The following is a 24,803-nucleotide window of genomic DNA, read 5'->3' on the forward strand; positions in this document are numbered from 1 at the left end:
TAAGAAATGATCAGCAGGATGATTTTAGAAAGACCTGGAGAGAATTACACAAACTAATGCTGAGTGAAGTGAGCAGAACTAAGAGAACATTGTACACAGCAAGATGGTGATTCAGACCAATTCTCATAAATTTGTGATGGAGAAAGACATCTATATCTAAAAAGAGGAATGGGGAGACTTAATGTGAATCACAATCTGGTATTTTCACATTCTTTGTTATTTGCTTTTTGTTTTCTTTCTTTTTCTCCCCTTGTTGATGTGATTTTTCTTGTGCCTCAAGATAAATGTAGAAATATGCATAGAAGGAAAAAAAAAGAGAGAAAGCTCAGCAAAAAATAAAATGTCTTGACCATAAACACCGGTGTTTCTCCTTTTCTTGCTTTCATGGTCTCTATGAGTGCTAGCAGGTCTGTCATTGGTATTCCACAATAAAGAGTGATATTAGAAGCAAACTAGCAGAACATAGAATAGTTTGTCATTCAGATCTGTTGAGAAGGACGAAATTTGTGACCAAAGAAGAACTGGAACTCATAACTGAACACCAAATACATAATTCTGATTATATTAAGTTTAAAAGTTTTTGTACAAACAAAACTAATGCAGACAAGATTAGAAGGGAAGCAATCAATTGGGAAAACATTTTTACGTTAAAGAATTATGATGATAAAGGGCTCATTTCTACAATATAGAGATTATTGACTCAAATTTATAAGAATTCAAGACATTCTCCAATTGATAAATGATCAAAGGATATTAATAATTTTCAGGTGAAGCAATTAAAACCATTTCTAGTCATATGAAAGGGTGCTCTAAATCACTATTGATCAGAGAAATGCAAATTAAGACAACTATGAGATATCACTACACATCTCTCAGATTGGCCAAGATGATAGGAAAAGATAATGATGAATGTTGGAGTGGATGTGGGAAAACTGGGACACACACAATGTTAGTGGAATTGTGAACCGAATTAGCCATTCTGGAGAGCAATTTGGAACTGTGATCAAAAACTTATCAAACTGTGCATGCCCTTTGATCCAACAATCTTTTTGCTGGGCTTGTACCCCAAAGAGATCTTAAAAGAGAGAAAGGGACCCACATGTGCAAAAATATTTGTGGCAGCCATTTTCAAGAAATTGGAATCTGAGTCGATGTCCCTCAGTTGGAGAATGGCTGAATAAGTTCTGGTATATGAATGTTATGGGATATTATTGTTTTATAAGAAACAATTAGCAGGATGGTTTTCGAGAGGTCTGGAGAGACTTACATGAACTGATGCTAAGTAAAATGAGCAGAACCAGGAGATCACTGTACACAGCAACATGCTGATCAGTTCTGGACATGACACTTTCCAACAATGGGAATGCTGAGGCCGGTTCCAAGGATCTTGTGATGAAGCGAGCCATCTACATCGAGAAGGGATTGTGGGAACTGAGTATGGATCATAACCTAACATTCTCTTTTTGTTGTTGCTTGCTTGCATGTGGTTTTCTTACTCATTTTCTTTATCTGATTTTTCTTGTGCTGCAAGATAATCGTATAAATATGTTTACATATATTGGATTTAACATGTAATTTAGCATATATAACATATATTGGATTGATTGCCATCTAAGAGAGGGAGTGGGGGAAAGAAGGAGAAAATTTGGATCACAAGGCAATGCAAGGGTCAATGTGGAAAATTATCAATGCATATGTTTTGAAAATAAAAAGTTTTAATTTAAGAAATAAACAAACAAACAAACAAACAGAACACTTTTCGACCTCTCCCAGCCCTATTTTATATAAGGAGAAAACCACATCCAGAGAGGCTGAAAGACTTCCCGGGTCATGCAAGCAAGAAGTGGCTTTGATTTCATGTTCTGTTCTTTTCACTATTCTCTTAGTATGGGTATACTCTACCCATACTCTAACTATAGTAGATGTCCAAATAAAGCAGTACTGTCACTACCAAAAAAAATTAATAAAAAAAAAAATAAGCAGGAAAGACAGGTGGCTCCAATTTTCAGTACTTGTTATCTAATCCCTAGGAGGAAAAGTCTGACCTTGATCCTGTCCCAGGTGCTGAGAGGGATTTCTTTTCGGAGGGTTAATGGTGGTGGGGGGGGCAAGGACTCACATGGAAGGATGGGGAGTGTCTTTGGCTACTCTGTTGTGGGTCTTCCCTTCTCCACCCCTCTCCAAACATTTGCTCTTACCCCTTCACCTTATTCAGATCATTCACGTTGTGCTTTCTGAGCAGGGGACTGCTGCACCTTCGCCACATCCCCGAGCAATGCAACTTTGTGGATGTTCCCGAGGTCCTTGCTCCAGACCAGGTATCCTTCTGTGATACATACCTAGTATCTTGTGGTTCGTTCATACAGCACTTTTCATACTTTATCTTTATTTTTTATTGCACTTTTAGTTTGGACTCCAAGTAACAAGGCAGTTTGATGAAGAGGCGAAACTGCCCCTTCTTGCTGAGGTGGAAAATCTTCTTCATCCTGGACACAAGTTGAATGAAGCCAGGGGAGAGGGCTGGTTGAGAGAACTGGCGGGTAAGTCCCCTCTTGGGTCCCTCAGCCTGCTCGGAAGGAGAATTAAAGGGGGAATAAACAGGTAAATCACAAGTAACTGGAGGCCGGAGGTTTAGAGACTTATGAGCCCACAGCAGTTTTAACCGATTTAGCCCTAGAGAGCCGCCTGCAATCCTAGCAATGGCAGGAGGGAAACTGAACTGCGGCTGTGTTTGTCAGGTCCGTGGTTCATATGGATGCGAAAAAGGGGGAAATCACTGACAGGTGGGTGCGTCCGTTAGCTCTCAGCTCGAGGAGTCCAAAGTTCTAGGTCTTGCGTTCGAATCTTGGAACTGCTCTGTTGCTTACTTTGATGGATTCACCATTTCCTTTGCCCGTCTCGGTTTCTTCTACTGTAAAATGAAGACATTCTACTAGATAATTTCTCAAATATCTTGCAACCCCTAACAGTTCTGTGAAGTTGAAGAAGGCGCCCAGATTGAAAAGGAGTCCTGGAATAGACAAATGTAGTGTAGATTCCTTTTTTGATACTTCCTTCCTTGTTATTGACTTCATGAGTGTCTGGGAAAGATTTGTACGGGACAGAGAGCCTGTCCCATGGAGAGGAGAGCTGTTCTCAATCAGGCAGTCCTGAGTTCAAGCCCATCCTATACAGCATTTAAATTGTCTTATTCATGCTGTAATTTATGGAGGAGCAGAAGGGAGAAGAGGTTTACAGTAGTTCAGTGGAGAAAAGATATGTCACTTTTAGTGGAAAGGTTTAAACGTACCCTAAGATTGTAGAATATATAGAGGATATCCTATGTATATAGAGTGCTCTATATACATTAAGAGTAGTGACTGAGTCAAAACTTCAAGAAAGATGAGCCCAGAAGACTTTGCAAATTTCAGAAAGTCATGAGGCTTTGGAAAGGCACTAAAACTATGGCTGTAGTTCTTTACCGAAGTGGTCAATTGTGGTGGTGGTAGTAGCAGTCTAAACAAGATGAAGAGTTGGCATTTGAGAAAGAGGAGCCATTGGAAATATCTGCCTTGTAAACACACACACACACACACACACACACACACACACACACACACACAGTGTTTGAATGAAACTTGGTCATGAAAAATGTAAAATCATGAATTTGAACACTGTCAAACTGAATCATTGTTTTAGCCTCTTGGAAGATAATTACAAATTACAACTTGGCTACAAGTTGCATTTACAAGTCCTATTTAAGTTTTTTTTTTTTTTTTTTTTTTTTTTTTAATGCACACTCTAATTCTTTTTATGCTAATCATTGTTTTATTTGGGGGAAGAACGTAAACTGTCCTTTCATCTAAGATATGTGATAATATTTTGAATTTCTCTCCTTTGGGAAAAACCTAGATTCCCCAAAACAACACTAGCATAAATAGGCATTTTTCCTTGGAAGAAGGGTGGGAGTGAGTAGAAAGGAAGGGAAGGAGGTAATGGAAGTTCTAATTTCATTGCAATTTCATTGATTTCTTCTGCTATTTGAATGTCAGACTTCTCCCAAATGTGAACCTTGGGAAAAGGGTGAAGGTAGAGGAAGGGAAAAAGGTAGTGAAGGTTAAGATTCTTTTTGGCTTGTGCCAAGGGGTTAACCATTGCCCCTGTTGTGGGGACTGGTGTAATTTTGGATCCCTTTACTTTGGAGGGCAACTAGGGGGCTCAGTGCATTTAGAATAAGACATCGAGTGAGAAAGACTTTTATTCAAGCCCAGGCTCAGATGTTTCCTATGTATATGATCCTGGACAAGATGTTTACCTTCTAAATGCTTCACTTTTCTCAGCTATGAGATGGAGAGAATAATAGCACCCACATTCCAGAACTGTTATGAGGATCAAGTGAGATAACATTCACAAAGGGGTTAGCACAGGTCTTGCATGTAGTAAGCACTATATAAATGTTACCCATGATGATGATAATTATTAGAGAGATTCTCTACAGAGGACTCCTGTAAAGTGAGTGGGTGTCTTCCCATATAAAATCTAACATAAGCACAACTAGCTAGATTTCATCAAGGTCCACAAAATTTCCTTTGATTTTCTTGTATATTTCTTTCCTCTAGCTCTGACTTTGAGGATATTGTATGGTGCTAGAGATAATGGAGGTTGCCCTTCATTTTCAAAGAGGACTAAAATGACATTACTATGTTAGTATCAAGTCATAATATCTGATTGTGACTGATCAGATCAATAAGACCTTGGAATCCTGTGCCACAGGTCAGACACAAATTGTCCTAATGCATATTTGAGATGGTTTCTCTAACTTTGTTTATGTCTTGCTTCCTCTAAGTGAATTCAATTCTGCTTTGCTTATAGAGCACAGCACACACTCTGATGATGGCGTGCTGTACTTGCTGTTCTATGCCAGTGTCTTCCATATAGCCATATAGAAAACTTGAAAGTTCTTAAGAGAAACATTAAGAGTGTATCTGTATTGCTTTTTTTGGACCATCTTGTGAGTACTTGCTCTGCGTGAGTTCCCCATAAAAGAATCTTTTTGGCAAATATATGTAAGGCATTCAGAACAGTGTGTTCAATGCAATAGATTTATATGCTCTACATTAAAGTTTGAATGCTTGGCAGTTTAGTTCAAGAAAGGACCTCAGTGTCTTGTATTTTATCCCACCAGGTAAGAGTTTCAGAATCTTCCTAAGACAATGCAAATGGCAGTGATTCAGTTTCCTGAATTCTTGGAATGCTGGCCAAGTTACACAGACATAACAACAATGAGGCCACTGCAATACCTCTGTAGTCCTTCAGTTTGTCAGTCGGTCAAATAGTTCTCAAATCCCAAGCTTTCCCACAGAGCCTCTCAAGCATTGAGCTAGCTCTCATAAAGACTATGTCAACCTCATAATCAATGTGTACATCCCTGGAGAATGTAGTGCCAAGATAAGTGAATTTATCCACACTATTAAAAACTTCTCTTTTTATTGTCAGTGTTTCCACATATAGATGGTCTGGTGCTGCCTAATGAAGAAACTGTGATTTCTTGCTATTAATTGTTAGGCCAAAATTTAGTAGAAGGAACAGAGAATTGATCCATACTTTGTTGCATCTTGGCTTCAAACTCTACATTGAGTGCACAATCATCTGCAAATAAAATGAAAGCAAATGCTTGTGCCAGTGTGATTGTAATTATAGCAGCAGTTGTGAGCTAGTGCCAAAGGAATAGTTTTTATGGGAAGAGGAGGAGAGATGGAAACTCTATGGGACAGCAACCTTTACTCAAATTAAAATCAGAGACTCTCAAAGCAAAAGCCAAAAAAGGATTTATTGCTATCTCACAAGAAAAGGCAAGGGCCAACAGATGAGGTATCAGTAGAAGAATTCAAAGCACAAACATCAAACAAAGGATTATATAGACTCTAATGCAAAAGTTCCCACTCCCTTCTAACCTTTTCTCCCATTGACTAGGGGCAGTCCAGACTTATACCCTAATGCAAAAATCTACACAGAGATTAAAAATCTATCCCAGGAACAAAGAATACTAGCAGATGACATACTCTTCCTGTTTATGAAAACGTTAGGATATGGGTAGACTGGAGGGGAATGTAAGTTTATCTAAGAAAATCAAACAGCTGCAGCTTTTTGCTATAGTTCAACTTGTTATTGCATACTGAAGACAGAAGTAGGGCATACATTGAAGCCACATTCTTATGCGAGGTCTTCACTCATTTTATCACACTCAATCCCTTTTTTTTTTTTTTTTTTAATTTTATATAGTATTCGCAGTATACATGCATGAGTAATTTTTTATAACATTATCCCTTGTATTCATTTTTCCAGATTTTCCCCTCTACTCCCTCCCCTAGATGACAGGCAATCTCATATATTTTACATATGTTACAGTATAACCTAGATATAATATATGTGTGTAAATCCAATTTTCTTCTTGCACATTAAGTATTGGATTCTGAGGTATAAGTAACCTGGGTAGATAGACCGTAGTGCTAATATTTACATTCAATTCCCAGTGTTCCTTCTCTGCGTGTAGTTCTTTCTGTCCATCATTGATCAGCTGGAAGTGAGTTGGATCTTCTTTATGTTGAAGATATCCACTTCCATCAGAATACATCTTCATACAGTATGGTTGTTGAAGTGTATAGTGATCTTCTGGTTCTGCTCATTTCACTCAGAATCAGTTCATGCTAGTCTCTCCAAGCCTTTCTGAATTCATCCTGCTGGTCATTTCTTACAGAACAATAATATTCCATAGCCTTCCTATACCATAATTTACCCAACCATTCTCCAATTAATGGACATCCATTCATCTTCCAGTTTCTAGCCACTATGAAAAGAGCTGCTACAAACATTTTGGCACATACAGGTCCCTTTCCCCTCTTTATTATTTCTTTGGGATATAAGCCCAGTAGGAGCACTGCTGGATTAAAGGGTATGCACATTTTGATAACTTTTGGGGCATAGTTCCAGATTGCTCTCCAAAATGGTCGGATCTTTCACAACTCCACCAACAATGTATTAGTGTCCCAGTTTTCCCACATCACCTCCAACATTCATCATTATTTGTTGCTGTCATCTTAGCCAATCTGAGAGGTGTGCAGTGATATCTCAGAGTTGTCTTAATTTGCATTTCTCTGATCAGTAGTGATTTGGAACACTCTTTCATATGACTGGATATACTTTCAATTTCATTATCTGAGAATTGTCTGTTCATATGCTTTGACCATGTATCAATTGGAGAATGGTTTGATTCCTTATACATTAGGATCAATTCTCTATATATTTTGGAAATGAGACCTTTATCAGAACCTTTAACTATAAAAATATTTTCCCTATTTGTTACTTCCCTTCTAATCTTATTTGAATTAGTATTGTTTGTACAAAAAAATTTTTACTTTGATGTAATCAAAATCTTCTATTTTGTGATCAAGAATGATCTCTAGTTCTTCTCTAGTCATAAATTCCTTCCTTCTCCACAGGTCTGAGAGGTAGACTATCCTCTGTTCCTCTAATCTATTTATGATCTCATTCTTTATGCCTAAATCATGGACCCATTTTGATCTTATCTTGGAATATGGTGTTAATTGTGGATCCATATCTATTTACTGGTATACTAATTTCTGGTTTTCCCAACATGCATTTTTATCCCTAATGTTGGTATCTTTGGGTTTATCAAACACTAGATTGCTATAGTTGTACCCTTTTTGGTACTTTGTACCTAATCTGTTCCACTGATCAAGCGGTCTATTTCTTAGCCAATGCCAAATGGTTTTTGTGACTGCTGGTATATAATATAGTTTTACAACAGGTATACCTAGACTACCTTCATCTGACTTTTTTTTTCATTAATTCCCTTGAAATTCTCGACCATTTATTTTTCCATATGTACTTTGTTATTTTTTTCTAGGTCATTAAAATAGTGTCTTGGGAATCTGATTGGTATAGCACTAAATAAATACATTTGTTTGGGGAATATTGTTATCATTATTATATTTGTTCGGCCTATCCATGAGCACTGGATGTCTTTCCAATCATTTAAATCTGACTTTATTTTTGTGCCAAGTGTTTTGTAATTTTGCTCATATAATTCCTGACTGTTCTTTGGTAAATGGATTCCCAAATATTTTATACCTTCGACTATTGTTTTGAATGAAATTTCTCATTGTATCTCTTGCTGCTGCATTTCGTTGGTGATGTACAAAAATGCTGAGGATTTATGTGGATTTATTTGGTATCCAGCAACTTTGCTAAAGTTCTGAATTATTTCTTACAACTTTTTCTTAGAATCTCTAGCATCTGCAAAGAGTGACAGTTTGATTTCTTCATTACCTACTCTTGTTCATTTATTCTCTTTCTCCACTCTTATTGCCGAGACTAGCATTTCTAATACAATAATGAATAGTAATGATGATAGTGGGTAACCTTGTTTTCACTCCTGATCTTACTGGGAAAGATTCCAGTTTATCTCCCATTACATATTATGCTTACTGACAGTCTTAAATATATGCTCCTGACTATTTTAAGGAATAGTCCATTTATTCCTATACTCTCAAGAGTTTTTAGTAGGAATGGATGTTGTATTTTACCAAATGCTTTTTCTGCATCTATTGAGATGTTCATATGGTTTTTAATAAATTGATGATTAATATGGTCAATTATTACTAATAGTTTTCCTAATATTAAACCAGCCCTGAATTCCTGGTATAAATAACAGCAGCTGATGTGAAAAGCCCCTGCACTCAAACTGGAAGTGTCTGCCCAGAAACCACAGTCCCTACTTCAAAGGTTCCACTTCTCTGGGAATTCCGAGGCTGCTTGCCTGGCCCTATGTGGATTAGATGTTTCCTCGGGCTGTGTCCCCGCTGTTCAGGCTCTAAGTACCCCATGGTGAAGCCCCGGACAGCAGAAGGGGGCTTCACAGCCGTGCTGAGATCTGTTAGATCACTTCTGGATTGGGGTGGTTCTAGATCTAGCTTTATATTTTAAAGTGGCTTGATTTCTCTTGTGAACTGCTGTTTTATAAGCAGAGAAGAGCTACCAACCTGTGCCAGATTCCTCTATCTCAGTGGCTTCTCTGATCCCAGTGTTCTCCCCAGCCCGATCGGCACAGTACGCTAACACCTAACCCTCTGTGCTGGCCTTTTTTCTTCCTCCCCTTGGAACTGACCTTTTCTGTAGAGACTCCAGATTCTCTTCAGCTGGTATGTTGTGCTTCTAATCCTTGTGGTTTCTATCAGTGCAGCATTATTTTTGAGGCTGATTTAACTATTTGGTAATGAGGGAAGAAGGGAGCTTACAGATTTGTGTCTATCTTCCCCTGCCATCTTGGCTCCACCCCTGGCTGTAGCTTCTTCTGTTCATTATTGAACAAATGGAATTTATTTGATTCATCTCATTCTTGAAGAGAGCCATGTTCATCAGAATTGATCATCTTATACTATTGTTGTTGAAGTATATAATGATCTTCTGGTTTTGCTCTTTTCACTCAGCATCAGTTCATCTAAGTTTCTCCAGGGCTTTCTAAAATCATCATGTTGGTCATTTCTTATAGAACAAAATTTTTCCGTAAATTCATATACCACAATTTATTGAGCCATTCTTCAATTGATGGGCATCCACTCAGTTTCCAGTTTCTAGCCATTACAAAGATGGCTGCCACAAACATTTTTGCACATAAAGGTCCCTTTCCCTTCTTTACCATTTCCTTGGTATATAAGCCCAATAGTAACATGCTGGATCAAAGGATATGCAGAGTTTGATAACTTTTTGAGCATAGTTCCAAATCACTCTCCAGAATGGCTGGATGTATTCAGAATTACAGCAACAAAGTATCATTGTCCCAGTTTTCCCACATCCCCTCCAACATTCACCATTATCTGTTTCTGTCATCCTAGCCAATCTGAGAGGTGTTCTACCAAACATTTAAAGGACAATTAGTTTCAATTCTGTGCAAAATATTTGAAAAAATACGGAAAGAAGGAACCCTACCAAGTTTCTTTTACACCAGATATAGTGCTGATATGTAAATAAGGTAGGGTCAAAACAGAGAAAGAAAATTTTACATCCATTTCCCTAATGAATATTGATGCAAACTTCTTAAATAAAACATTAGCAAAGAGATTATAGAAAATTATCACCAGGATAATACACTACGACCAAGTAGGATTTATACTAAGAATGCAAGGCTGGTTCAATATTAGGGAAATATTAGTATAATTTACTATATCAATAACTAAGCTAACAGAAATCATATAATTCTCTTATATAACAGATGCAGAAAAAGTATTTGACAATATCCAGCACCCATTCCTTTTAAAAACACTAGACCACAAAGGAATACATGGAGGTTTCCTTAGCATGATCAGTAGCATCTGTCTAAAACCAACACAAACATCATATGTAATGGGGATAAACTGGAAGTATTCCCAATAAGATTGAGGTGAAGCAAGGTTGTACACACTATTACCATTGCCATTCAATATTGTATTAGAATTGGTAGCTTTAGCAATAAGAGAAGAAAAAGAAATTAAAGGAATTAGACTAAGTAATGAGAAAATAAAATTATCCCTTTTAGCAAACGATGATTCTATCCTTAAAAGAATCCTAGAGAATTCATTTTCAAAGTACTAGAAACAATTAACTTCAGCAATGTTTCAGGATATATGATAAATCTATATACATCATCCACATTTCCACATGTTACCAACAAAGTCCATCAGCAAGCGATACAAAGAGAAATTGCATTTAAAATAACTTAGATAATATAAAATATTTGGGACTCTTCCTGCCAAGGCAAAGCCAGGAACTCTATGAGCACAACTCTATGAACAGTTTCCACACAAATAAATTTAGATCTTAAAAACTGGAAGAACATCAAGTGTTCATGGATAGCCCAAACTAATATAATAAAAATGACAATATTACCTAAATTAATCTATTTATTCAGTGCCATATCAATCATACTGCCAAGAAACTACTTTACAGAGCTAGAAACAACAATAACAAAATTCATCTGAAACAACCAAAGATAAAGCATTTCAAGGAAACTAATGAAAAAAAAAATGCAGATGAATGTGATCCAAAACTATATTATAAACCAGAAGTCATCAAAATCATTTGGTACTGGCTAAGAAATAGACTAATTGATCAGTGGAATAAGTTAAGCTAACAAGACACAATAGTCAATAAATATCTAGTGTTTGATAAACCCAAAGACTCTAGCTTCTGGGGTAAGAACTCACTATTTGACAAAAATTGCTGGGAAAATTGGAAAATAGTATGGCATAAACTAAACAATGACCAATACCTAGCACCCTACATATCACAACAAGATCAAAATGAGTTCATGATTTGGACAAAAAGAGTGATACTCTAATGAATTTAGGAGAACAAGGAATAGTCTACCTTGCAGATCTGTGGAGAAAAGGAATTTGTGGCCAAAGAAGAACTAGAGGAGATTATGAAATGCAAAATGGATAATTTTCATTACATTAAATAAAAAGTTTTTGTACAAACAAAATCAATGCCGACATGATTAGAAGGGAAGCAGAAAACTGGAGATAAATTTTACATCTAAGTCTTCTTATAATGAACTCCTTTCTTAGAGAATTGACTCAAATTTATAAGAATGCAAGGCATTCTCCAACTGATAAATGGTCAAAAGATATGAACAAATAATTTTTAGATAAAGAAATTAAAACTACTTCTAGTCATATGAAAAGCTGCTCTAAATCACTATTGATCAAAGGAATACAAATTAAGACAACTCTGAGATACCACTACATGTCTCTCAGATTGGCAGAAAAAGATAACAGGAAAAGATGAGAAAAGTTGGAAAAGTGATAGGAAAAGTGGGATACTAATATTGTTTATGGAGTTATGATCTGATCCAACCATTCTGGAGAGCAACTTGGAACTATGCCCAAAGGTCTATCTAATTGTACATACCCTTTGATCCACAGTGTCTTTACTTCATCTGTATCCCAAGGACATCTTGAAAAAAAGAAAAGAACCCACATGTGCAAAAATGTGTGTAGCAAGGAACTGGAAATTGAGTACAGGACCATCCGTTGTGGAATGGTTGAATAAGCTTGGTATATGAATGTAATGGAATATTATTGTTATGTAAGAAAAGATCAGCAGGATGATTTCAGAGAGGCCTGGACAGATTACATGAAATGATGCTAAGTGAAGTAAGAGAGAACACTATATACAGTAACAACAGGATTATACAATGATCAATTTTGATGTACATGGCTTTTTTTCAATAATAAGGCGATTCAGGCCAGTTCCAATGGACTTAAGATGAAGAGAGCCTTCTGCATCATTGTCTAAGCTAACTTTTAGCAGGATATAGTTTCCTTCCTTATCTCTTTTAATTAGATCAATTTCTGCTTTTGCTTGATTTGAGATAAGGATGGCTTCCCCTAATTTTTTTGGCTTCACCTGAATCATAATATATTCTACTTCAACTGTTTACCTTTACTCTGTATGTATTTGCCTGCTTTAAGTGTGTTTCTTGTAAAAAAAACATATTGTAAAGTTCTTTTGATCCAGTCTGCTATCCGCCTCCATTTAATGGGAGAGTTCATCCCATTCACATTTATAGTTAAAATTACTAATTCTGTATTTCCTGCAATCAGATCCCCTAATTATGCTTTTTTCCCCCTTCTCCCCCCTGAACCCCTTCCTCAGTATTGAATTTATGGACCCCACATTTTAGTATCCCTCCCCCTCCTTTTAAATCACTTCCCCTTTCTTGTATCCTTCCCTTATTCCCCTTTTCCTTTTCCCTATTCCTCTCCCCCCTTATGAGGTGAGAGAGAATTCTCTGAAAAAAAAATTTGTCAATTATTTACTCTTTGAACCTACTCTGATGAGAGTAAGATTCACACAATGTTTCTTCCCCACTCTAAATTCCCTCAGATGTAGAAGATTTTTTTTAATGTCTCTTCCTGGGATGTAGTTTCCCTCTTTTTATCTCTCCTTTCCCTGTTTCTGATACTATCTCCTTCCCTTTACTACTTCCCTTTTTATTGTTATATCAGTAAAATCAAATTATCCATGTAGACTTTCTGTATATCCACAACAGAGATACAGTTCTCAATAGTTCTTTTTACCTTTTTCTGCTTCTCTTGAGTCTTGTGGATGTAGATCAAACTTTTCTGTTTAAGTCTTTTTTTTTTTTTCTTAGAAAGAAAAGGAATTCCTTTATTTCATTAAATGACCATCTTCTTCCATGAAAGAAAATGCTAAATTTAGCTGGGTAGTTTATTCTTGGTTGCAATTCTTGTTCTTTTGCCTTTCGGAATATCTGGTTCCAGGCCCTTTGATCCTTTAATGTAGAGGCAGCCAGACCTTGAGTGATCCTTATTGTGTCACCTTGATATTTGAATTGTTTTTTCCTACCTGTTTGCAATATATTTTCCTTAGTTTGGTAGTTCTTCAATTTAGCCACTATCTTCTGTGGAGTTCTTTTTTAGGGTCTTTTTCAGAAGGTGTTCAATGAATTCTTTCAATGACTATTTTCCCTTCTGTTTCTATTATCATTGGACAGTTCTCTTTGATGATTTCTTAGAATCTAAGCTTTTTTTCAATCATAATTTTCGGGAAGTCTAATGATCCTGAGATGATCTCTCCTAGATCTATTTTCCAGTTCTATAGATTTTCCCAGTAAATATTTGACGTTATTCTCCAGCTTTTCATTTTTGCTTTTGTTTTTGTTTTGTTTGACTGATTCTTGGTTTCTCAATGAATCATTCATTTGTATTCAGTCCTGATTTTTAATGAGTTATTTTCTTCATTCACATTTTTTAGTTCTTTTTTTATATGTCCAATTGAGTTTTTAAATGAATTATTTTGGTCTGTTAATTTTTTTTTTTCCATTTCACTATTTTTGTTTAAATTGAGTTATTTTATTTTTCCAAATCACAAATCCTACTTTCTTGGGAATTTTTTCATGTTTTCCAATTCAGAAATCCTACTTTCCTGTGATATTTTAACCTTTTCCAATTCACAAATTTTGTCTCCCTGAACGTCCTGTGAATTCTTTATTTTTTCCAAATCAAATTTCAGGACAATTTTATCCTCTATCATAGGTTCTCTTTCCTTTCCCAATTTTTTTAATAGTCTCTTCTAGGAGAGATTTATGTGATGGGGGGCAGGTATCATTACCCTTTAAGATGTTATCTGGAGATTCTCTGCTGTTAGCCGCCTCAGGGTTGGATACCCGCTCTTTCTCTGTATAGAAGGTGTCAATAGTTCTCTTCAGCTTCTCACTAATTGTTAACACTCTGTGGGAAGTCTGCCTTTGGATAAGAAATGTATCACCTTCCTCCCAGCAAAGATGGATGCATCAATCCTGTGACTGGCCTAAGAGAGTGCTCTGGGAGAGAGTTCCCCTCGTCCCTCCCCAGAAATGCCTCAGAGGTGGTTAGCATAGCTGCGCTGTGAGGAGTGCCTAGTGAAGGACCCCTGCTGTGTGGCCTAGCAACTGTCTTGAGGTTTAAGGCTGAACAGTGAAAGCATCACAAACCCAGGCCAAGGCGTCCTATGAGGCCGTGGATATTAGCAGCTGACTTGAAAAGCCCCTGTGCTGAAACCGGAAGTGTCTGACGGGAAACCACGGTCCCTTCTGCAGAGATTCCATTTCTTTGGGAGTTCTGCTGTTGTTGGAGTTTCAATACTGCTAGAATTCCACTGCCTCAGACTGAGCCTTGTACTATGTGGATTAGAGCTGCCCCAAGCTGTGTCCCATGCTGTTCAGGTTCTTAACTGCCCCAAGGAGAAGCCCTGGACAGCAGAAGGCGGCTATGCTGAGATTGGTATTAGATCACTTCCGGATTGAGGTGGATCTAGGATCTGGCTTTATATTTTAAAATGGCTTTGATTTCTCTTCTGATCTGCTGTTTTATAAGCAGAGTAGAGCTCTCAGTTTATGCTAGATTCCTCTATTTCACATCTTCTCTGATCCTAGAGTTTTCCCCAACCTGTTTGGCACAGTGTGCTAGCACCTAACCCTTCCTGTGCTGATCTTTCTTTCCTCCCCTCAGAACCGACCTTTTCTATTGAAATTTCAGATTTTCTTCAGGTGGTAAGTTGTACTTCTAATCCTTTTGGTTTTTATCAGTCCACGAGGCTGATTTAACTAGTTGGTATTGAGGGAAGAAGGGAGCTTACACATTTGCATGTATCTTCTCTGCCTTCTTAGCTCTGCCCCCAATCCTATACGTTCAAGCCCAGAATTAATACTGAAACTAGACTTCAAATTTCTTTGTCCCTTCATTCATCCTTAACTTACTGGCTATTCCTTCTGGGAAGTTTTTTAGTTGCAGATATTGGACACCAACTCCCTTGAATATGATAACTAGGAAGGCAATTTCTTAACCTCTGGAAACCTGTCCACATGGACATCTTTCCTATATCTAACACTCTGATCTTTAGGGATTTGTTTTGAAAAATTCTCCAATATTTCCACTTCTTAACTAGGCTCCCAAGACTAGTCAACTAGAGTTGATTTTTTTTTCCTATAAGGAAACATTCAACAATTTTTATGCCTACTCCCCTTTAAAACTTCTTGAAAATTTAACTCTAGTTGTTGGTAACAAACAGTCCAAAGTAAATAAAAATGAGAATAACTTTCTGCTTTCCTTCTCTTTGGAAGAGTTTTCTTCTTTCAAAAGAGGGTGTGATTGTTCCCAGGATGGTCATATGTCTGAACAGCAGGTGGTGAGGAATCTCTCTCCCTAAGCCTGGTGGTTCTATAACAAATTATACCTTTTTGAAGGTGTTGTAACAGAACAATGGAGTGGAGAATCTCACTTCTCATCCATACCCATCAAGGGATTCATCCTAGGATGAACCTTAACATAATATGAGCAGGTGAAAGTTCCTTCTCAAGCATTTTAAGAAATTTCTCTACTGATGAGAAGAATTATGACTTCTTGTTGAATGAATTTAAAGGCAAAAAAAAAAAAATAGATTTTAACCCTACCAACAGGAAGTTGTAAAATTACATAGGTGGCTAGCTGGCTGAAATTAAGGAATTAGCAATTCTACAGCTGAATCTCTTCCCAGACTTCAGAAAACAAAAATAAGAAAAGTAGAGAAAAATAACCCATAGTATACCCTTAAAATTTTAAAAGGAGGGCCATATAATACATATAAATATAGATTTTGATTGGTACAAAACTTAAAAATTGAGATAAATTAGGGCCCTTCTGAAAAGAAAAAGAATTTAGTGTTAATGAAGGCAAACTTTAATTCTGAAGAGGCTTACCTAAACTCAAGAGAATTTGTGTGCAGATAGGGAGGCACTTATATTTATGGGCGATCCCTCCATGAAATTGCCACTTTGTGAGCACTTTCTTTTTGGGTCTTGGCAGGGACTGGTCAAAAGAGCATCAGTATTCCACCAAAGAAGCTATCATTTTGGAAATTAAAATTATCCCGCCTAAATGAGAAGAGCCTGAGGCTGAACTCAAAGCCTATGTCACTGTTTTAAAGGGTCCACAGTTCTCTGAAATGAAGTGAACCTCAGCTCTTCCTCACAATCTGGGATACTTCCTCATTCTAGGTCCCAATTTTTATAGGGTTAAATGTCTGGACATTCAAGAACAGCTATAAGAGATTAATTATTAATTATTATTATTAATTAAGCAAACTCATGTCAGCAGGGTGGCAAGGTGAGTGAGGTAAGGAATATCCCACAGATGGACGGGATTCTCCTTAGTTTGGGTATGAGAAAATGGTACAAATCATCTTGAATTGAGTGATCTAAGTAATCTTAAGATGGTCACCTGGTCCTATTAGACCAGTGATTGATTCAGAAGTACAAGAATATTTGGAGGGACTTTGCATATAGTTATTATGACTGCCACAATGGACTTGGTCTCCATGAGAAGGGGAATACAAGGATGGAGTTAACTTTCTATATGATTAAGCAACTGAACTTAGGATTCTGTAGATCCTAGCTCTCAGGTCTTACATACAGAACTTTGATAGTATTCCATCAAATTGATAAATACTGATTAGAATGAAGTAAGGATTCAAATGAATTATTTCTCAAATTTCAACTCACAAATGTATATTATTTCTTCCTTTATTTAAAACATGTAAATTTTCTTGACACATCCTAAGTATTCCTGAGTTGGGCTGGAAACTGGATCCCAATTCAAATTTGGCTTTCTAGGGCATCCCATTGGAGAAGGCCAGTAAGATGTAGATGGAAGCTCAGCTATAGCTAGGGGAAAAAAGAAAGAAGAAAAAATAATTGATACATTTAAGTATATGCTTCTGTGTGTGTGTGTGTGTGTGTGTGTGTGTGTGTGTGTGGGTGGGTGCGTGTGTGTGTGTTTTTCTCCTGGCACTAAGGATTCATTATATCAAGGAATCATGGAAATGGTCACTGGTAAAACTGAGTCTTAAAGAGTTTTCTGAACATTTTGAAGGTAAGTGACTTGCCTATGTTTTCATGTTCTATATATTTCATAGGAAGGACTTCAATTCAAGTTTTCCTAGAAATCATCTAGTTGTTTTGAAATTCAAATCAGATAAAATATGAAATGCATATGTATATTTCAGATCTATGTTGATTTTGGAGCAACTCATCAAATTGTTTACATAATAGTATTCTTTTACCTTTGTAGTAAAAGTCAATATATGAGTTGCAATTATAGTTATATTCATGGTAGTCTATTTACTTAAGCTCCTGCTGAGTTGTATTTCTTATTTAATTATGTATATTGTTGCCTCTGGACTCACAATGAAACCAACCATGCCAATTATTTTATTTGACTATTTGAAGAAATGTAAATCATTCTTTGATTTAGCTATGACTTCTTTTTTTGTTGTTGTTATATCTATAACAGGAGTTGTATTCACCTGATAGCGTGAGAGTTGGACCTTTGTTCTGAATTTGGAGCTATGCCCCTAAAGAGTGTGTAAAAATGCTCACTGATATTGTCATTAATCTTGGATTATCGCTCACATCTGGAAAGTAAGGAATGCTTTCATAAAAGAATCAATGGTCACTTTACATTGGTGAAGAGGAGGGAGGTGGCACTGGACAAGCATCATAATGGAATTTTTTAAAGTATATTTACAAATCAGGCATAGCATAAAATTATGATAGTTTATTTATGAATGATTTGGACATACCATCATCAATTGTAGTTACAGGGTTTTCCAACTCCTGCTGCATCTGAAATAACATTAAAATTATATTTCAGAAAAATGAAGAAAATGAGGAATAAGATAATACAAAGGACTCAAGAAATCTTTTTTAAAAATTGCAGACATCCAAAGAAATTCTCCATCAGCTTTTGCAAAGTGATATAAAGTAGAGTATATTATGTGTCTAAAGTATTAGCAATGTTCTCAGCAATACAATGATTCAAGATTATTGTGAAGGACTTATGTTGAAAAATACTATCCACATCTGGATAGAGAAGGAACTGATTGTGTCAGAATACAGATTGAAGCAAATATATTTTTTACTTAATGTTTCTTCAGATAGGTGGGAGAAAATCTGTTTTTTTTGGTAGCAACATGACTTAGATGGAAGTGTTTTTGCATATCTTTACATGTAGCTTTTCAGTGGGAGGATAAAGTGTAGTTATGGTGGGGAGAGAGGAAGGAAGAGAATCTGGAACTCCAAGTTCTAAAAATAAATATAAAAATGATTGTCATGTAATTGGTTAAAGGAAAATATTAAATTTAAAATGGGAAAAATAAAATAAGAATTCCATTTAGAAAAACCCTAAAATTGTGGATGAAAATATTTCACCCAGCAAAGTTAAGTACACTATTGAATAAAAACAAAAGGACATTCAATAAAATGTCACATTTTCAGGATTTTCTCTCAAACAAACCTGGATTTAATAGAGAATTTTACATATAAGGGCCAATATAAAAAAAGAATTTCTCTCTTTCTCTTACACATGCGTGCATGTCAGTATGTTATCCCTTCTTGGCATAGACACACCAAGAAGGGTATAGTAATGCAACAAAAATCTTTAAAGAATTAAGAGGGGAAGGAAGAGGATAAGGTGGGGTACAGAAATGTATTTAACTGAATAGCATTGGGATAAGAGGTGTAGATTAATATGTATAGGATTAAGAGGAAGGTATAAGGCTAGAGGAGAAGATAAAAATGATATCCATGGTGTTTGGGCAGGGGTCAGGGGCAGCTTGGAGATAAAGTAATAACAAGGCCAGTCAACAGATAGAAGTCAAGTAGAACAGTTAGAAAGGATGGTGAAAAGAAGATACAAAAACCAATATAATACCAATGATCAGGAGCAAAATTTATTTTTAAAAATATATAAAAAGTAATCATTGAACTCTGACAAAATCAAAGTTGAAAAAAGATTATAGTAAGAATGAAATCTACATTATGTCAACCATATTAATATTTTAGAAAAATATATGTGTAGGTACATATAAGTATATGTGAGTATATATTATATATATTTGGCTTAACTGAAGCTTTCTTTGGAAAGGTCGAGAAAAGAAGGAAAGGTACATAAAAATAAAAAAATACCCAGTAGAGAGCAAAAGAAAACCTAGAAGGAAGCAAAACTAGAAGAAAACTGGACATTTATGAATATAATGCCTTTTATATTATATACATGTAGGGGAGTGAAACTGTGTTTCCTTTAACATTATCACTGTGAAACTGTTCCCTTTGATCTATACAAAAAGAGAGTTGGGAGTCTCAGGCATTCCTGGGAACACAAGTTAAGCATCATTATTCTATCAGAAATCTTGGTCAAAAAGCACTCCATTAATCTTTTGGGGATGCCAGAACCTTTCTGGAAATTCCAATGGGAGATCTGGGTCAGATACTGATAAGCATTTAGACCTGGGGACTTTGGCTTCTTTTTTCAACCTGAAACTTGAGCATCAAGATTCCTATTTAAAGGGCAAATTCTGAACTCATTCATTGCAGAATGTCCAAAGGATTCTGCCTGCTGAGAAGGCATTCTCATCTCAGTGCCAGCCTCAATTTCCCTATTAGGACTTTGCCACTAAAGAAGTCAGTGTCTTAGAAAACTAGCTTCCAATCCAACAATAAACTTCCATGTTTGCCAATTAATAGTTCAGGTTCTTGAATTCTATCACAAAGAACTTGCACCTCTGAACAAAAGGGGATTTCCACAACTCTCTGACTGCTACTAACCTCATCATATGTTTCCTTGAATTAAAATTTGTTGCTAAATATTTTGAATGCTTCCCAGTGTTCTATCCAGCACATGACAAGGTTGTTGTTTTTTTTTTATCTGTTTTTTTTTCTTATTTTATGTTTAAGTTTTAAGTCAATAAATACATACAAAAGAAAGGAAATTATTTTAACATGCTAAATTATTGAACCCCATTTAATAAGAAAAAATATATTAAATTGGTTTTCTCAAATCCCATCTTCCTAATCCTTTAAAATATAGTGTAAACTACAGGATTTTTCTTCCCATCAGGTTTGTATCATTGGAGTAAACAATGATTACAAAAAAAAAAAAAAAAAAAAGAATAAAAAAAAGCATTAATATGGAGGATATTTTTTTAATAGTTTTAGACCAATGTGCTTCAAGTCACAAAGAGAGATTCAAAAAGAACATTAATGAATGTAGACTACATACCTTTTCATGATTAAATCATCATTAGATTAAAGGACTGACAGTTGTGGATTTTTAAAAAAATATTTAAAATATAACCTTTAAACTTAAAAAAAAAAAAACCCTAAAAACTTTAAAACATTATCAAGAATTTTAAATTATTATTATGTAAATGTGTGTGGAATAGAGAGCAATAAGGTGAAGATTTTTACAGGATTATATGTATTATTTTTCTATATTTTGTTTTCATTTTTTCTGTGTTTCTTCTATTGATGGTGGTTGAGATCCCTTTAAGATTCCTTTCTGATTCCCCAACCCCCATGGCTGACCTTTGATTCACAAATGCTAGCCAAAAAGCATCCTTTTAAATTCCAATGATAATCGGGCCCAACCCCCACTGGATCTGAATTAACTTGAGTTTTTCCCAACCCCCACAGTTTAAACCCATTGAATTCTACTCAACACTGACCCTGGCTGAAAGCTTGCCAGGAGCTTGGGACTCCACCAACAAGCCCCCTTTAAGTATAAAAAGAGCCAAACTGGAGCTATCTATTTGCAGGAGCCCTTCCCCACAAAACATGCTATTCTTCTGGCCATGTAAGGGTTCCTGCCCACCCAGCAACTACCTTTGGCCCTGGCATCTTTCTACATTTAACTTTATTTCCAAATTTCTACAATAAACCGTTTTATCAATCTAGTTTTCATGACTGTCAATTCATTTCCAGGGGACACTGCACTGTATTGGGACTATCTTTGCACAGACCACAACAGGGTTCCCCCTTTCCTATCTCTCATCACTATGACCTCTATATTATGTGTAGGCTCATATTTACTTGAACATTGGCCAGCTATAACCATATTTACTTAACCTGAGCTGATGACATTTATCAGTATTTGACATTTATGGATATTTAATCTATTAGCTGGACCACTATCTGCTTCATTAAGCCTGAAGGGCTGATTTTCTGTTTCCTAGAAATCAGGAGATTATGGGGAAACAGAAACCTTCCATTGCAATCTCTCCAAATAGCAACAACCCATTAGATGCCTTTCCTCCCCTTCTCAATGCCATCTTACTTGTGATGTAATCTCTTGTGTAAAAGTTATGTATTTTTACTACTTCTTTAGCCCTCCAACTGGGAGCTTTCTTTCTCTTTCTTATCTGGAGATGGGAGGGCTCATCTTTGGAAGGTTTTCAATAAACAAATTTTCTGCCTTCTACTGAATGGTCTCTGAGTAGTCATTTTGGGTAAGGGTCTTCTATATCCCTCACAAAGTGATCATTTTTTTTTATCACAAAAATACATAGGCATGGAAATCAACTAAACAGAATATTTTATATTAAATCTTTAGCATCAAAGAGGAGAAAATAAGATCTAAATGACTACCTTTGCAAAGCAGGCTTCCCTGCCATTTATTGAAGTCTGTGTTTCTCCAAAAAAATATTTTGAATTTCTTCCAGAAAGCTCCAGATAATTATCAAGAACATGGTCCTGAAGTGGCTCCACAAAGGAACTTGTAGTAAATCTGTTGATTAAAGTTATACTCTTTAGTATTTCATTCTAAAATGTCTGCATTTTAGTATGCAATAACTAGTCTCTCATTAGTTCTGTGAACATTTCAAAGCATATAAAGGGCTAACATTTTTTTTTAATGGTTGTAGTTTTTCGTTAATACTATCACAATTGTGACTTGTCCCTGAATAGTTTCTTCACTCTGAAAACAATTACAGTATACAAAGTTATAAAAGTTTTTTACTCAATTGAATTATTTCCATTAAGATCCTATAATGGTACAAAGAAAATTAGTGAAGAAAAAGTTGTTGTTGTTTTCCAGAATGGTCCAGGGAAAGACACACACACACACACACACACACACACACACACACACACAAATAACAAAAAAAATACTTGCAAATCCTGGATTCCTTATTAATCTGATTTTAAAGAAGCCACTAAAAGCACTTTATTACATAAATTCATATGGAAATTACTAAAGTAGTTTTAAGGGACCAGTTAGCAACCAAATCAAGGTTAAAACAAAGACTATGCTGAAGCTAAAAAAAAAAAAAAAATAGTTTTGAGGCTCTCAAATGGATGCAGACCACAAAATCGCCATTGTCATTGTGCAAAGGAGACTCACCTATTCTGCTTTTTTAAAAAATAAATATTACCTTGGTTATACAATACTTTAATTTAAATTCCAATGGGGGCTAAGTCCTACAGTCCTGGTTGTCACTATTAGGACAAGAGTAGTTACAATGTCTAATATATTTCTATGACTGATACTGTTAATACATATCCCAAAACACTTTAAAACTTTTAGTCTTGTAATTTCGTGAAATCATAATAATGTTATTCTAATTTTCAACTTTCTCATTCCATCCTCGAAGGGCTAATCTGTTTCACATAGTGAAAAGAAATAATAGGGCATATAAATGTGACATGATTAAAAATTAGTAACTTTTATTGGATCCTTATCATTGCATTAAGCACTAACCAGGCTTCCTAAAAGTTCCTTAATCAAACATCCTGATTTTAAAGATGAAGCAAGGTAAAGTGATTTGTCTTAGTGAAGAAGATACCCTGAAATGCTAAAAATCCTTGAAGGAGAAAATCTCCTTCAATTCTGCCTCAGTTTGGAATCCTGCCCCTGGGAAACAAGACAAGCAATGTCATTCTATTATCTAGGTGGGGCTGATTTAGGCCTGAGCAAAAGAATTCCAACCCTATTCAATTATTTCCTATTCAATTCAAATTTCAGCTGAAGCTGAAACCCAGCTTGTAGATGAGCCAACTTGGAACTCCACCCTCTAGCCCCCATCAGCTTGTAGCCAAAGTTCCTATTATAAAAGAGCCAATCTAAAACCCTCTCTTTGCAGAAGTTCTAAACATGACAAGCTATGCCATGCTAGACTACACCATGCTATGCCAAGGAAGCCTCTGCCCACTGGAATAATATTCTTTTCCAGTGTTACCCTCTCTTTACCCTCACTTATTTCCCTAAAGAGACTTTATGCCTTTCTGTCAGGATTTCTAACCTTAATTCCCAATCCCTATAAAAAACCTCTTTTGTCAATCTAAGTTTTTGGGTTTTTAAATTCCTTTACATAGAATCTCTGCATTGCCAGAAGAAGGTTCCCCAAAACTCCCTACCCTTGTGCTGAATCCCAAGAGGGTGCAGGGGAGCCAAACCTCTCCATTCGGTTTCCTGAACCACAAACCTACCACTAGACCTTTTCATTTAAGTCCCTGATCACCAGAAAATCTCATTTTGGTTCCCTAAATCTAGAACTTGTCATTTGATTCTCTACTAAATGGAACCCCAAAACCTAAACTTCATCATATTTTTGGTTCCCATATTGGGAGCCCCAAAATTAGACCTCACCTCATCACCAGGGCATACAGGTACAAGCACCAGAGGAAGATTTGAAGCAAAGTCCTCTGACTCTGTAGCCAGGGTACCATCTTCCCACTGCATTCCTTTGTACCTAGTTAACATTTTAAAATATATTTTACTAATATTTATACAAGTATAATCTCTACAGTTAACCCCCCCCCAATTCCTGTTGAGGTCACAGATATGGTCATTAATGATTTGTTACATTCCAAATGGAAAAATTACTAATATTTTTTCAGGTCCCAATTATATATTCATTTTTATTTTATACTTTTTATTTTGTTTTATTTTTTTAACATTGACCCTTGAAAAAACCCTTGTGTTCCAATTTCTGGCTCCTTTCTCACCCCATTCCCCAGATATCAAGAAATCCAATATAAATTAAACATGATAAAAATATAAATTAAATATGATATAGGCATACATATTAAATACAATTATCTTGTTGCACACACACAGATAAGATCTAAAAGTTAAAAAAGAGAGAGAAAGAGAAAGAGAGAGAGAGAGAGAGAGAGAGAGAGAGAGAGAGAGAGAGAGAGAGAGAGAGAGAGAGAAAAGAAAATTCAATCAAAACACAGCAAAAAGAGTGAAAATGCTGTTATACACCATCAGTTTCCACAGTCCTCTCTCTGGGTGTAGATGGCTCCCATCATCCCAAGATCATCAATAGACCTGAATCATCTCACTGGAGAAAAGGGTCACATTCATGAAAATTGATTATCGTATAACTTTGCCATATATAATAATTGCCTGGTTCTGCTCATTTCACTTAGCATCAGTTTATGTATGTCT

General features: G+C 36.0%; 1 long non-coding RNA gene across 1 annotated transcript; it reads right to left on the bottom strand.

Annotated features, from left to right (window-relative positions):
• Nucleotides 1-546: 546 nt before the first annotated feature.
• LOC141544594 (uncharacterized) lies at nucleotides 547-2,753 on the bottom strand. Its single transcript, XR_012482676.1, has 2 exons — nucleotides 2,199-2,753; nucleotides 547-1,524 (listed from the first exon to the last, which is right to left on the bottom strand). It is a non-coding gene; the product is annotated as an uncharacterized LOC141544594 (long non-coding RNA).
• Between the last annotated feature and the right edge of the window lie 22,050 nt (nucleotides 2,754-24,803).

Source organism: Sminthopsis crassicaudata, chromosome 5 (assembly GCF_048593235.1).
Source record: "Sminthopsis crassicaudata isolate SCR6 chromosome 5, ASM4859323v1, whole genome shotgun sequence".
In the NCBI taxonomy this organism is placed as follows: domain Eukaryota; kingdom Metazoa; phylum Chordata; class Mammalia; order Dasyuromorphia; family Dasyuridae; genus Sminthopsis; species Sminthopsis crassicaudata.